Source organism: Canis lupus, chromosome 33 (genome assembly GCF_048164855.1).
Source record: "Canis lupus baileyi chromosome 33, mCanLup2.hap1, whole genome shotgun sequence".
Lineage (NCBI taxonomy): Eukaryota > Metazoa > Chordata > Mammalia > Carnivora > Canidae > Canis > Canis lupus.
Genome location: NC_132870.1, coordinates 27,890,938 through 27,900,704, shown reverse-complemented (window position 1 = coordinate 27,900,704; position 9,767 = coordinate 27,890,938). Strand labels below are relative to the sequence as shown.

The following is a 9,767-nucleotide window of genomic DNA, read 5'->3' as shown; positions in this document are numbered from 1 at the left end:
ATAGGCAAGAGGTGATATGGATGAAATTGGAATCTTTCAACATACCTTGTTCCAAGTATTTAACATGAAATGATGTTAATATTTTATATAATTAAAACAAAATTAAATAGTTAAAAATCCCATAGTATCAGAAAGGATACAAATGAAATGAATTGTGCATCCAGTTGATGGTTTAACTGCACTTATATGCACACACAGAGGAACTATTCTAAATGATTTCAAACTCAATAATTTGTACTTTCTTAGTGGAATATGTCCTCATGATAAAAATAATAGCAAAATATTTTTAAGTCATTTTTTAGTAATCACATTTTTGGTAGTAGTTTTGTATTGTTTTACTGAGGTATGTGTATTGTGGCATAGAACAGATGAGCGATATTGATATTGAGGAGTGAGTTTTATGGTGTGGGAAAAGAAGAAACAGTTGTAATATATGTAAATTAAAAATACCAACATGAACTTGAGATATTTTATCTTAAAAAATATGTTTGGTATGTTAAATGGCCAAGAACTCAATAGCATGGAAATACCCTCATGCCAAAGTTATATTCTCTGAATATCATTTCCCACTACTAAGAACTAGGAATCTTGGAGAAAAGAGTGATTGTAGTTGAGGGTAGGAATGTACAACATAAACTCAGAACATCTTGTTATATTAGAAGCAAGAAAGTTATTATAGACTATGGTTACATTAAAAGGACTCAAAAGCCAACTTGAAAAATCTCTCAGTGACTGAAAATGGAACCATTTGAGTATTGATAAGTATTAATAAAAGCAACGAAACAATGAAACATATCATATTTGTTTAGATCTGTGAATTTATAGTAATACTGAAAAAATCCTTAGTTGCTTTTGGAGGCTGTTAGGAAACTAATTCATTACTTGAAAACACATATATCCATTAATTTCTGTTTTTATCACTATTAATCCTTTTTATGCTTTCTTTTGATTTACTTTGTTGTTCTTTCTCTAGTTTTTTGAGTGGAGTATTTAATTTGTTTTCATTTAAAATTTTTATGGATATAGATATTTAATGCTATAAACTGATAAAAATCAACTATTGTCCTTTTTTTCTATATGATCTAAACCTTAGGGTACAAATGAAAATGATAGAGGAGACACGGATGGAACTCGGACTTCTTTTATTATATCTTAAGAATTTGACTAGGAGGGCGCCTGGGTGGCTCAGTTGGTTATGTGTCCGACAATTTTACCTCAGGTCTTGATCTCAGGGTTGTGAGACTGAGCCCCACAGTGGGCTCCATGCATGGAGCCTGCTTAAGATTCTCTCTCTTCTTCTCTCTCTGCCCTTCCTCCTTATCCCTTCCACCTTCCTGCTTGTGTGTACACACTCTCTCTAAAGAAAAGAAAACAGAATTTGACTTGGGTACAAATTGTTGGATGACCAATAATGTATAAAGAGAAGTTTCTCCTTAAAGACTATTACAATTAATAAATAAAGAGGAAATAATAGAAATAGAATAATACCATTTTATAAATTCCCCAAATTAATGGATCTCAGTGATATAATCAGCAATGACTGAGAAAATCACACACAAGCACACATAAACACGAGGGAGAGACAGCCAAAATATGGTCCTCTTAGTGGAAATACAAAGTGTTGGCTGTGAAGTAATATTTCCCACTCACTTCCTCTCTAGTGTCCCATTCCACCCCTCATCTCACACACAGACAAACACACACACAGCAAACTGTAATGTGATTAAGCCTCTCGCTCTAAATAGTAATTCACATGCAATATAAGAGATAGAGCAACATGTTAAATGATACCATGGGGTTGCAATCAACAAAATCAAAACTATATGAAAGTCTATAGAATAAGTGATCTGATTGATTTTCTTAATAAAAAATTGCAAGGGGGAAAACATACATTGGAGGGGGAAAGTCTATCAAATCTTTAAAAATGTGAACCAATTTAAATAAAGACCCTATTTGAATAATGATCCAAACAAAAATTTGGACAAGTAATTGGAAGTCAATCATGGAAATGTGAACAGTGACAAGATTTTTAATAATATAAGAGATATTTTAGGCACAATAATTATATTTTAGTTTTACTAAAAAGTACTTATCAATCAGAGATACATACTGAAATACATAAAAATAAAATGATATGGCATTTGTTTTGAAGTTATTCACTGAGAAGGGGAGGGGTAGTAAGTGGGGGATTAATGAAACAGTATTGATCATAATTATTGAAGTTATGTGATGGATTCATATAATATTCCATTTGGCTTTTGTTTTTTAAAATTTTCTGTAAAAATATTTTTTGAAACTTCAATACATGAAATATAATCACTCAGTAAGTAACAATTCAGGCTTTTAAAAAAAGTGTTTATCTCCCAATGAACGATACTAAAACTCTTTCAATTACAAAAAGACATAAGTATGTTCTTGATTGTGAGGAAATTAGAAAACCTTAAGACTATGCTTCTTCATGAGGCAGATTAGAAATTTACTGGCATGGTGTCAGTGATGTGATGATAAATATTTAACAGTCAGCTCTCCAGAAATAGGAAAAAAATTGGTGATTTGTTATTTGTAGCATTTTCTAATTTTTCTGGTGTAAATACTTTCTCCATGGCCACAGGCTCCCGACTCAATGTCACTGGACATGGAATTGGAATTGGAAGAGCTGTTCACAACTGATCAGTTCTCACAGCCAGCCAGTATAAGCTGGCTCCAACTCACCACTGCAGAGCCCACATTGAAAGACCTAGGAAATATTCAGACCATTACTGGAGCACTTCATTTTGTTGCCATCTACCACCTCCATGTCTCCTCCACAAACACATAGGTCTCCCAGAGCCCTGCTCTGTCAAGTCAAATCTCTGGATCCTTCTTAAGTAGGTTTGGCTCCCTAGATGTCGGATGACTAGGTCAGATTTTTGTATTGTGACATTTATTCCAATATGTTATATGATCATTCATCAAATATTTACATGGCTTCTGCTATATGCCAGGCCCTGTGCTCAATGCTGACATTGTATGACATTGTTTGATCTTTGCCCACATTGAGCTTATAGTATCATTGAAGCGGAGAAACATTCATGAAACCCCTCTTGAATATATAATTACAAATCATTCAGTGCTATAAAAGAAGAGGATCAAGATTCTATGTCAGTGTATAACTGAGCAGAGCTGACCAGTTCAGTTTGGAGGTTCAACAGCAGCTAGCTTCTTTATGGAAGTGGTATCTGAAAGGAGATCAGAAGGTTTCTGAGGAATTAATATTAATACTGTATTACATTAGTATCAATTACCATGATATTTTATATTAATTAATATCAATGTCAATAAAATATTAATATTTTTTCAGAATACATGGGGATAGAGCATTCCAGGTAGATGACAGAGTCTGTGGAAAGGTCTTAAAGTGGAAGGAGGGATCAAAGGAGAGGAAGGGAGGCCAGAGAGGCTGAGAAGCAGCCAGCAAAAGGCATAGCCATCAGAGATGTGGGAGAAGAGAAAGTAAAGGTCTTTTTTCCTGTGCTTATAGGACCGTGGAATGTGGCAACTAGGATGAGACCAATGCAACACAGAGTTTTTTTTTTTATATAGAATATTCTAGTTTACCAAAACATCTATTTTTAATTCCCAGATGTTCACATTCATGTGGATATCTGGAGCACTTCCATTTTATTGTGAGTTTCCTACAATTTAAATTCATGAGATACATGTTTGATGAATATTCCTATTATTTGCAGGTGGCAATGTCCTACTGTCTAGGCAAAGGGGTCTCTGCCTTGGCATTCTGTTTGGCCTTCTTATAGCCATACCTCCCCTGGGTGGGGAAAATCTGTGAGGCGAAGAGTTGATGGCAATTCAGAGCCTCACCCCCTACTCCTTATGGATTATTATCTATGTACCTGGGAGCCTAGAATTTTCTGCCCAACCAACCCTAAAACTGCTGTCTGGGCACAGGAATCTGATAGCATTCTGTGCTACTGGAGGTGAGAGGGGGCCAAGGCTGCTGTTTGTTGGAGGTGGGAGGCCAATGGTGGACCAAGCCTGAAAATATAGTCTTGGTTAACTATATACCTGGATGTGAGGACCCTTCAGTGTGGGTGAAGCTGGGGTGGAAAAAGGAGGAGTCGGGGTACGCTGGGAGGAGGGGTCTGTATGTGTGTTTGTGTGTTTGTATGTGTGGTGATGGTGGTGGTGAATGACCATTAATAGCCTAAATTCTAAGTATTGTGAGAAGTTTAAATTTGAATCTGGCCTTCTAGGTCATTACAAGCTATATTTGTCAAACAAGAAGAATAGAATTTTTATTTAATAATTCTTTAAGTTTTTAAGCATGTAGACATATGTGGTTCTCCATTTGTACTTTAGTTCAATGTGTTAATGAGGGCAGTTTTTATAACCTATCTTAGAAGTGCTCTGCTATCCCTACAATGGGAAACAGTCATTTTACATATGCATGCTTATTATATCCTTAATACATTTTGAGGTATCTAATGGATTGCAACTGCCATTGTGAGGAAGCTTCAGTGATACTTTTTGTTGGGTGCTAATTGTGTGTAGGCTTTGTTTTAAGGGCTTTTTAAAATTTATTTTAAGATTTTATTTATTTATTTGAGAGAGAGAGAACACAAACAGGGAGGAGGGGCAGAAGGAGAAGGAGAAGCAAACTCTCTGATGAGCAGGGAGCCTGATGTGGGGCTTGATCCCAGGGCCGAGGGATGACGACCTGAGCCGAAGGCAGGCACATAACCAACTGAGCCACCCAGGTGCCCTATTTTAAGGACTTAACATGTATTAACTCATTTATCTCTCATAACAACCCAGTGTGGTAGGTGCTGTGATTTTCTCCATTTTACAGATGAGAAAACTAAGGTTCAGGGATGTAGTAAATGGTGGAGCAGGTTTTGAACCCAAGAACATTACTCAAATTTATGATTAACTTACCAGACTGTTCTGCTTTACAGTTTTCTCCTTGAGAAGGAGATGGGGGTTACCTTGAATTACATTGGCCACTATGTTCACTTACTGTGGAAGGACAAGCATTTAAGTATTATTGTTAGTATTATGTGGAAGTATCATAGATCATTGGTTTTACTTAACAGTTTGAAGAAAGTGGGCTTTTATTATTAACACTTTATTCACATAAATCTGACTGCAGGACTTTTGATACTTTATGTCCTTACAATATTTTGAAGGTTAATTTTTACCCCCAAATAATACATGCTACTGAGAATACAAAAAATTAAAAAGTACACAAAAAAACATAAAAATCGGTTTATAGTCCTACCAACCAAAGACAAACACTGTCAACATTGTAGGACTTTTTTCCTAGAATTATCTTATGTTTTACAAAACAACACATATAACTGACTTCATATCCCATATAATCTCTATTTTAGTTTTCAGTTAACATTACAACAAAGTTTTCCTATATTCTCAAAAACAATGAGGAACAAGGAAAACCATAATTTGTTTAATCATCCATTTATTACTTGGTTTTCAAAGTGTTTTCTTTTACTTATTAATTGATTTCTTTGCCACTGTAAATATCTCTGCATTAAACATCTTAAAATTTTGTCCAAATGTCAGTATATCTCCTTAGGCTAAATTTATAGAAGTCAAATTGTATGAGCATTGTTAAGGCCTTTAGAATATATTGCCACATTTAGTTTTAGAAATTTTGTACCCTTTTAAGTTTTAAACACCAGACTATGAGTATGTTGACTTCTTCGCATTTTCTCTAAAGTTGAGGGGTATCTATGAAGAAAACTCTGCTAATCTGACAATTTTAGTAGTATTGGTTTTTGTGTCTATATGCATTATCTGTCATTGTTCTTTCCAAATTTATCAATGGAGATTTTGGTGTTTGTGATATTTTCTGTGGGCTCTTTATATGAACAATATTTTACCTCTTTGATATTTTCTGTGAAAATTTCAGACTAATTTATTGTTTGCCTTCTAATTTTTGTCAGTGTAACTGACAAAATTTAGACTTTTTCTGTAACTAAATTTATCTTTTATATTGTATTTTTTCCATTTTTAAAGCTTGATGATTCTCCTTTATGCAGAAATCAAATTATATTCAACAATGTTTTTATTTTTGCTGTGTATGATTTTTACAGTTAACTCTTTAATCCATCAGAGGTTATTTCAGCAAACAATAAAAACCTAAATTGATCCCACATTAATTTCTGCCCAGTAGTTATTTACTTCTCTTAATTCCCTTGGTTGAACAAGTTATCTTTACCCCATTGGTTTGTGAAAGCTCTCTTTTATCAGTTTTAAAACACTATATCAGGCTATATATTTTGTTTCATTAGTCAGCTTATATTTTGGACAAGTATAGGATAAGTTTAAATTATCATAATATTAAAATATGTCTATGCTGACCAATTATACCATTAGTTAGAGGAACTAAGTCAATGGCTATGTACCTGAGAGGGCACTAGGAATGGAAAAAAATCCCCTCCTGAACACTCTAAACACACAATGAACTCTTTCCAAGGTAGCCACTAGATTTTCATATGTATTTGGACTCTCTCCATAGGGTCCAGTAAAATGTCGTCTACACTGTGCAAGCTCAAATATTTTCTATTGTCTGCCTTGTCAGAGACCAGCAAGAGAATTGATTTCACCAGCCACTTCCAGAGAGGCTGTTGAAGCTCTGCTTATCAAGGTCTGCTGACTTTTTGTCTTTCTGGTCACATTTCCTCTAAGATCTTTGGAAGAAGCAACTGCTATTTTGTGCTAAGCTATTAAGTATAGAACTTGATGAGATTTTCCTTTTACTTTGTATGAATGTGGGATAGGGTATGGATATCTCCACAGGAGACATGGGTCAAATATGGCAGGAAGACATTAGAACAAAGTGTGATTGGATTGATGAAAAACTATTTGGAGCATTTAATTTTCATTCATTTATTTACTAAAGATTTTATTTATTTGAGAGAGAGAGGGAGAAACAGAGAGAGAGAGAATACATGAGTGTGGGGAAGGGCGGGGGGACAAGTGGACTCCCTGTTGAGCATGGAGCCCGACACCAGACTCTGTCCCAGGACCCTGGGATCATGATCTGAGCCAAAGTCAGATGCTTAACCCACTGAGCTACCCAGGTGCCCTATCTGGTGCATTTTAAAGGTTTACCTGTGAAATCACAAGCACAGCCCTCTTTATACTTTGCATGAATATTTTGGACACAATGATAACAGTCAAACAATAATAAATTAGAAAGGACCCTGAGAAATCATCTACTCCAAATCCCTTACTTTATAGATTAGGAGAGAGAGAGAGAGAGAGAGAGATGCAAAGAAGCTATGTTTTCCAGTGATACAATTAATTACTAAAGAAATATCCTATCTTCTCTTTTAGTATTCTTTTTATCACATTCTGCCTTCAGTGATTAAAATGAAAGTAACAGCTGGAGCTTCCAGAACCTCTAATACTTTCCTTTTATATAATATATAGGTAGAGAATTCATGTTTATAAAATTCCTAGTGAATTGCAATGGGCCTTTTAAAGTTTCCCCATTTTAATTCTCTATCCAATCCCAATAAACTAAGCCATAAAATCAAAAATTCACTGGAATTTAATAGTTTTTCCCTTTTGTTCTGCAGAATCTCATAAAACCCAGTTCTAAACTCATGCGTGTCATATGCTTTCTGATGTCATGTTTAAGATGAAAGCCAAAAGATAAACTGAAGCTGCTGACCTATCTTGGATTGTAGTTTTCAATCCTGAATTATAACATGTTCCACCTTCACCTCCTATGCTGTGCTTTCATATTTTTTTTTTTTAAGAGAGAGAGTGAGCAGGAGGGGCAGAAGGAGAGGGAAAGAGAAAATCTTAAGCAGACCCCATGGCCAGCACAGACCCTGACCAGGGGCTTGATCTCAATATTCTGAGATCATGATGTGAGCCAAAAACCAAGAGTCAGATGCTTAACCCACCGAGCCTCCCAGGTGCCCTGCTTTTGTTCATTATTTGAAATTCTCTCAATTTTTAAAATTTCCATCTCTTATAATGAAAACAAACAGTTGTTTAATTTGAAAAGTAAAATGCAAAGCATGAGTCAAGACCAATTTATGTGACTTTGAAATGTGTGGTAAATATTGGAATCCAAATTTTTTTTTCTTATTTTCAAGAGTAATCATTTGCTCAGCATACTGAAAAATCATCTCAGATAGCAAGTAGCTAAAGCCATGTCTACTTCATGTACCATAAATGGCTATAATTTAAAATAATAGCACTGTTACTAAGAGAAATAAGTTCTACATTATCTAGCTGTGTGTTTACAACCTCCTGGTTTTAGTAAATCAGATGTTAGATTTTTCCTTTTGAGGCGGTTTTGTACTAAATTGCTTAGTGAAAATTTGTTTTTGCATCTCTTATAAAGAAATACAATGAATTAAAATGTTCCATGGATTAATGGGGAGCTTAGGCCTCCAAATATCCTTTCTTTCTTTTCTATTAATAGAAGAGATCAAAGGAGGTCATAAAGACAAATCTTATCAGGATGTTTTTTCTGTGATTTCGATCATACTAGAGAAAGAATTACTCATGTGGCAACATCAAAGCTTAAACTATGAGGACTTATTCTATTAGCTAGAAAATGATACATTTAGTTTTTCTCTTTACAAAAGGAAGCATTTGGCTATTGCTAAATGATTGTATACATGCTGTCTTTCATGCTTTCAGTCTGTTATTGCATCTGCATTTTATGAAAAGCTCATATTTTAGGTTTAGCAGATGGACTCATTTGAATTAGGTTTGCTGAAAAGTCTTTCCAAATTATATTATGTAAAAGGCTAAAGCAATAGACTTGACTCAAGATTTTCTGGAACAATGATTAGGTCCAAAGACTCTTAGGACAAAGAATTAATTGTAGTAAAGAACACCCTGAGTTCTCTCAGGTGGGAGGGGCGGAGTCCTTCCAGAAAAAGTATGGTTCTTACCTCAAAATAGGTCCATGAAAAAAATGCCCATTTTCTTTCTGATGGGGCAATCTGACTGACCCAGATTCCTCAGCTGCAGAGCACATAGCCTATGAAATTTGCTTTTAATTTTCAAATGAACTGCATTAGAGCCAGAATCCCAACATACTGTTAAAACAGAAAGAAGTTTCATGACATTGACTATATATAACGTACATGAATGCAAAAATTTCATGGGATGGGGTCAAATCCCTCAGAAGAAACAGGTTAAAGAAGAAAAAAAGACCTTCAGATATTTTTAGGCTTTTACAAGCTATGAGGAAGAGTGGTCACAGTGACCTTAGGATCCTGGTAATCCTGGCAGCAATTTGTTTTTAAAAGTAAAAGTCAAAACCTCCTATCTTCCTTCTACTTTTTAACTGGAGGAATATAGTCTCTACACAACTGCTGTGAATCTATAACATTTGAAAGAAACATGAAGTCTTAGAGGAAGAGTGGGGGGTTGTTGGGTGGATGGGTTTAGGGAGAAAAGAAAGGCTGAATGTGGCAAAATGGAGAGTTTCTAATACACACCAAGATCCAACCTAAAAAGCAGTCTAGGACAAAATAATTAAAAAAAATTTTTAGGACAAAATAATTAAGCAGAATTGTTGAGTAATTTTGTCCTATCCTGGGCGAGTGAAGTAGTAGGAACATGGGATTATATGACTTTTTTCTTCCTCTCTTCCTCTCTCCTCTCCTCCCTCCCATGTGTTCTCCTTTCCTCCCTTCCCCCAGTCCTCCCTTTCTTTCTTCCTCTTTTTCTTCTGTAACAAACTGAAAGGACAGTATCAAAGAAGGGCATATAGA

The 9,767-nt window shown here is 35.1% G+C and overlaps 1 long non-coding RNA gene across 3 annotated transcripts in view; it reads right to left on the bottom strand.

Annotated features, from left to right (window-relative positions):
- Positions 1-1,139: 1,139 nt before the first annotated feature.
- The window catches only part of LOC140623984 (uncharacterized), a 47,155-nt gene continuing 38,527 nt past the window's right edge, over positions 1,140-9,767 (bottom strand). Inside the window, exons 4-7 of one of the 3 annotated variants that reach the window (XR_012023552.1) lie at positions 8,940-9,086; positions 4,933-5,013; positions 3,168-3,218; positions 1,140-1,357 (exon numbers count right to left, since the gene is read on the bottom strand). This is a non-coding gene — a long non-coding RNA (uncharacterized lncRNA). The remainder of the gene's footprint in view (positions 1,358-3,167; positions 3,219-4,932; positions 5,014-8,939; positions 9,087-9,767) is intronic. The other 2 variants (XR_012023553.1, XR_012023554.1) reach the window with 2 other exon arrangements.